Source organism: Protopterus annectens, chromosome 4.part1 (genome assembly GCF_019279795.1).
Source record: "Protopterus annectens isolate FY-2018-M chromosome 4.part1, PAN1.0, whole genome shotgun sequence".
NCBI lineage: Eukaryota > Metazoa > Chordata > Ceratodontiformes > Protopteridae > Protopterus > Protopterus annectens.
In genome coordinates, this window is record NC_056734.1 from 851,385,152 (window position 1) to 851,391,151 (window position 6,000).

Below are 6,000 nucleotides of genomic sequence, written 5' to 3' on the forward strand. Positions count from 1 at the left end.
TACATGATGGGGGGAAGGTTAGAACATTCTCTGAGTATGTCAGATGGTGATATGTCACCAGGAGAGCAAGATACAAAGCCTTGACTGAAATTCATTTGGTGGAGTTCTTTTCAATATATTGTTAGTCTCTTTCCGGAGTTGTTTTGATAAATGGAGGTGGGAAATTTGTGCTGAATGTATGTGTTTGGTGTCTGGCTTTGTGTCTCTTGATAGTCTCTTTGTTGATATTCCTCAGAGATGTATAATTTTAGAGTCCTTTAGAAGTCTGGTGACCATGAAGAAGTGTGTGTATTTTGAAGTGAGAGAAGAATTTGTCAGCAGCTGTGTTAACATCAGTAACAGAAAGTAGTGGGGACTAATTGATAGAGAAAAAAAATATGTCTGTAGAATGGGGAGCTTGTGAAGAGGCTTAGGCCTTAAGTACATTATTCTTCTGGGGTATTTGATTTTAAGATTTTGCAAGTTGAAGGTAGTAGGGTAGTAGTCACTGAAGGTCAGAGGGTGAATGGAGATGAAGGACATATTGGCAGGGTGGGAAGTATTATGAGATGAAGTAATGTGTGGTGATTTGGTTTTGGAGTTGGGTGTAGTGGGGTTGTTCACAAATTGGAGTACTTTGTGGTCATCTAGAAATTAAGTTAGGTCATGTTTTATAGGTCATAGTAAGTGTAGATTTAAATCACTAAGAATAACAATGTGTTTATTGGGTGTTCAAACACCTAGACAGTGAGACATGTCCCTGTGGTACATTTGTTTGGAAACACATGTCTGAAGTGACATTCAGCTGCAGAGAAATATGGCTATAGTGAATTCCCATTGGATAAAGAGAAGTATATGGTGCAATGCCCACAATTTCAATAACTATGGCCCCCAAGGTAACATGAGACAGCAGGCAGTATGGCAGGCATCAGCAGCAGGCTGGCCAGTGTACATGCCAGTGACAGTAAAAATGCAGTGCACATTGGGTGGTGCCTTTATACTTGGTGTGTGTGGACCATTATCCCCTTCACAGTGTCTAGAGCATACTGGAGCATAAATGTGACTACAGCAGCATGCAGGATTTCTTCCATGCTATAGCATACTTCTACAGGTTGTAATTACTTAAGCATGCACTGTACACTGAGGACAACAATCTTTGCTGCTTCTCCTCCCCAAGCACTTGTTTTTAAAGCTGTGGGCATGGCAATGTGTGCTTCTCCTTGCCCACAGGGAATGTGCAACAGACATATTTCTCTGCAGCTGAATGTCATTTCATCCATGTGTCCCCATCCAAATGTACCACAGGGAAATGTCTGGCTGCCTAGGTGCCTAAACCATTTATTGGGTTTTATGTGAGAAAGTATGAACAGCAGTTGATTTTTAAACCTGAGAAGCGATGCTGGGGGTAGCAGGTAGGCAACAGCCAGATACAGTAGCTGTGAGGATTGAATTGGGAGTTGGGTTAGGAGCACGTTGGTGCCGCTATGAATGGAGGAACTGGCTTGGACCACTAGTGAAATGTTTAGTGCTGATTTGTGTAGTAGCAGCACACCGTCTTCCATTCTTTTGCCTGGGTGAGCATCAAAGTTAAAGTTATAGCTGAGGAACAAGTGGTGTGTATTGCGTTGATTGTTTTTGAGCCAATACAAAGTAATGGCTAACAAGTCAGGGAAATCAGATTTCATGGAAGCACTAAGACTATCAGTCTTGTACCTTATTCTTTTTGCATTGGTCAGTGAGCAGGAGAGAGAGAGAAAGAAAGAGGAAGAGAGGGGGATATTAAAGGATCTGTGGGAATATGTTTATACAAGTTAGAGAGTATGTCAATGTTGTGGGGGCAAAGGAGGTAAAGATGGCTTTGGAGTAGTGGTAATAATATGTTGGTTGCTGTCAGAATTAGAAGTGCAAGAGTGTATTTGAATGCCTGGGGTTTAATGCTTAGATAGTTAGGAAAGACAGTTGGGTTGTTGGTATAATTGCCAAAATGTTTACTTCACAGACACAAGGTACAGGATTTGATTCTTACCTTTGGAAGAGAAATAGTCTAGGCTTAAAGTTACCCACAGAGGCAGCTTCTGTATGAACCTATGTTATATGAGATTATTTACTAAACAGGTTTGCATGTATATAACAAATGCAGGTCTGTGAATAGCTGAAGAGTTAGCATGAGGTTTACTGAAATGGTGTTTGAGTTTACAGGTATTTGTTTTGAAGGACTGTTGTCTAAGGTGATTTTGACTTTTGGCAGTGGTGGGTGTGAGAAGAAGTGGTGTAACTTTAAGTGGTAGGGTTAATAGTGAATTTAGTGGGTTTGATACAGAGTGTTTAAATGAGAGGATGAGGGGAGTGGCTGGCACAGTGTGTCAAAAACCCCACATTTACAGGTGCCAATCAATCTACACTTATGTAGTGAGCCAGAAAGGATCTCTCCTGTCTTGAGATTAGACAGCAGGTAAGTGTGAGCTAAAAGATCATACATATTAGCTGCTTTCTGCATTTATGTCTTAACATGAAGAAAGACATTAATTTAATATGATAGCCATGGCAGACACTCAAGCGCAAGACTGCTCACTGCTGTCAGTAAAAATAGTCTGTCTAAAATTAACACAAAACGGGACTTATAAAGTTACTTCAAGTGCAAAGGTCTGCCCAGCAAAGAGAAGAAATAGTGCAGTTCCCTGTGGCCAGCAAACACAGTCAAATGCAATACAGAAAATGCAAGGAGTTAAGTGAGAGTGTAATCAGTTAAAAAAATGGGGGAGGAGGCACAATTTGAAATTCATGCCTTGCTGTGCTTGCAGTTTGCAGTCATTCACTTGTGTTTGTTTCTTTAGGGGATTGTGTTTGTTTCTTTAGGGGAGTACCCTTATTATTCAAGGTTGTCCTTGGTGACTGTGATTGCTGGAACCCTGTGGAGGGGAGGGCCGTCGCAGGGAGAGGGACGGAGAGAATAAAGAGAGTGTGGACTGAGGAAATCTATACTTCAAAATAAAAATTTGAACTATACATAAGGAAGAAGGTATTTACAAGAACTGGCCCTCCACTTGGAACCATATTCTAAATGAAATAAGAAACCTACTCATCTTGGACAGTTTTAAGACGGGCTTGAAGTAACATCTTACAAAACAATCAACTTGTTCTTGCTTTATAGATGCAGGTTAATCAGTGTCCCTTAACTTTAACAATTATTTTTTAAATTTTTCATTTGTTAACTGCGTAGATGAACTGGTTCAAGAACCCTTTTAAGCAACTTTACATAACTGTAAAAAAGAACCTAAACCTGTATATTTTCATCTAATTTTTACATTACAACAGTGCAGTAGCATGGCATTCTAATTTCATGTTGACACACACTGTAACTAAATCATATTAAACCTTGTCTACTTAATAGAGTAGTTCATTTGATCCTAGGTCATGGCTGAAAGGGGTCAGATGACAAGATCAGCTACCCATTTAGCTCACAATAAATAAATATTATTGTACATAAATGACTTGGACTGTTGCCTGTAATGTACAGATTGGACTGTCATTCACTGTGTCCACTAGTGTTTGCTGAAGGACCGAGTAACAGAGTATACCAGTAGGAGGACAGCTTTTAATAATTCAACCTTATTTGTCCCTGAAATGTGTGAAAATATAAGCATCACAACATAAAACAATGCATGATTCATATTTACCAAATATAGTAGCAGCTGCAGTACAGCATCTTTATCTGGCTCAGTGAAGTAGAACCTCAAGGTAGTAACAGAAGAACTAAAGAGATGGATGACATACCACAGTATATAATATTATAACAGCACCTTTACAGCTCTGAATGATTTTCCAGACTGTTGTAGTAACCATTCAGTGCCAACTTACACTACCCACATATAAACAGTCGAAGCTAAAACGTTTCCACAGTAGTGCTAGCACATGTGTGTGTTAGGTTTATTGGCATAAATAAGTTTGCATCTGGTAATATTTATATGTGTTTTAGTTTTTAAGTTCTTCTAATGTATGGGGGGAATAGTGCTTTCCAGGAGACAAAAATACATCACTTTAAAATACATCTCGCTTGCATAGTCCAAACAAACTGTGACAGAGATAAAGAACAGGGCTTACTAGATATATGGCTCTATATTCTGGCCTAAGAGCCAAACGATAGATCTCATGGCATATGATTTGCAAGATAATTGAAACAGATGGTTTTGATATACTCCTAGCTTCCACTATATGTCTACAATTGCATGTGTAAGCAATGATATAAGGGGTGTGTATCACGTTTGTCTGATGCATAGTCAGAAGCATAATAATAAGGTACAACTTCAAGTGGTTAAGTTCCTTCAGCTCCTGACCATATGTCAGTTGTGTCTGATGCACACTCTGAATATCTTCCTGCTATTAAAATAAATAGTTTTATTAGCGCTAAACATTCAGAACTAAAATGTACATATAGGTTTGGCATATACATTTCTGTGTTAAATTTCACAATGATACATTTCTTCCACTTCACAAAAGTACAGGTGCAGAACAGACACAAAATGAAATTGAGCTGTGTATTTATGTGTACCTGCAAGTGTTCTTGTGAGTGCTTGTGTATATGTGTGTTTGTGTTTATGTATGTGAGTCAGAGAAAGAGATAGAGAGAAAGAAAGAAAGAAAGAAAGAAAGAAAGAAAGAAAGAAAGAAAGAAAGAGAAGCTGGGGTTATTGGGTCTTGCAAAAATTTATCCTAAAAATGTCTATATAAAATTCAAGTTTAATGTACTTCAGGAAAAAGGTAAGTAGTTTTGAGTACACCTATCTCTATGTGTTTCATTGTTTCTCATTTTTCCTTGCATTCTTGAGGCGAGTGTAGAATACTAATATTCCATTATCACTGATTCTTATTTTTATGTATCCTTTGTGGACCAGATAAGTCCCACATGGCTGGTGGCCTCTTTTCAGAGGAGACCCGTTGAGTGACACTAATTGCCAGTTAAGGCTGCGTAACAGGAAGTAACTTGGCTGGCTGGAATAAGAAAGACAGTTCTTCACCTGGGGAATAGCAAAGAGGAAGAACTTGTAGGTGTGGAGGTCTTGGCCCATATATGGCAAGTGTAATTATGTCTTGTGAAATAACTTTACTGCATAGCTGGAGTTAAGGCCTGCTTTGAGGAATGCAGCCATAGACTTATAAATGGAGCCTGGTGATTGGTAGGTTGTGGGAGACTGAAAGAGTACTGAGAAAGTTTCTTGTGCAAAATTCTGAGACGTCAGTGTGTGCTATTTACTAATTAGAGTTATAAACCTGTGTTTATATATATCTGTGATTCCAGTATCTAGTTGGACTTATGATATACATGTGTACATGTGTGTGTTTGTGTATATTCTGTGCTATCCACTAAATTGTGGTCCGTATGGGATATACACAAGCTGGTATGCAAAGCAACTACCCTAGCTAAACATGTAACATTTAGCCTTCACTGCATCATTTGTGCAGGCCTTCTTTTGTAATATCTATTAATTCATCATGTATTTCTGTTTCCTTCTAATAACTGGATAAGTAGGCTATCCAAAGACCTGTGAATATTCTATAATTGTTTAAAATGTCCAACTTTGCATTTTTTGTATTCTGTTTTTATCTCACCTGCTTGTCAACCATCTGTTAGCCATTAGGCATCCTGCAGTCACCTGGTATTTTCATTCCCACATAGGTCAAGATCCATTCACAAAAGGTTATCCAAGCAGCCATCCAGGTTTTCTGCTTTTCCTAAGTTGCTCACCTAGTAGGTGATGTGCACATTCTGACTGACAGGGTCCTACTTTGCCTTCTTTCTCTAGTGTGTGTGTGTGTGTGTGTGTGTGTGTGTGTGTGTGTGTGTGTGTGTGTGTGTGTGTGTGTGTCTATGTCTGTATGGTTCTGCACATGTACCCACTCAAAAGGCTGCATCATCATAGCTTGGTAGAGCCAAGTGCCTGTCCCTATGGCTATTATCTGCAAGCTATGCTCTTGCTTCATCGTAAGAGTAAGTCTAGCAGCATGCCACAATGTCTGCTTCCC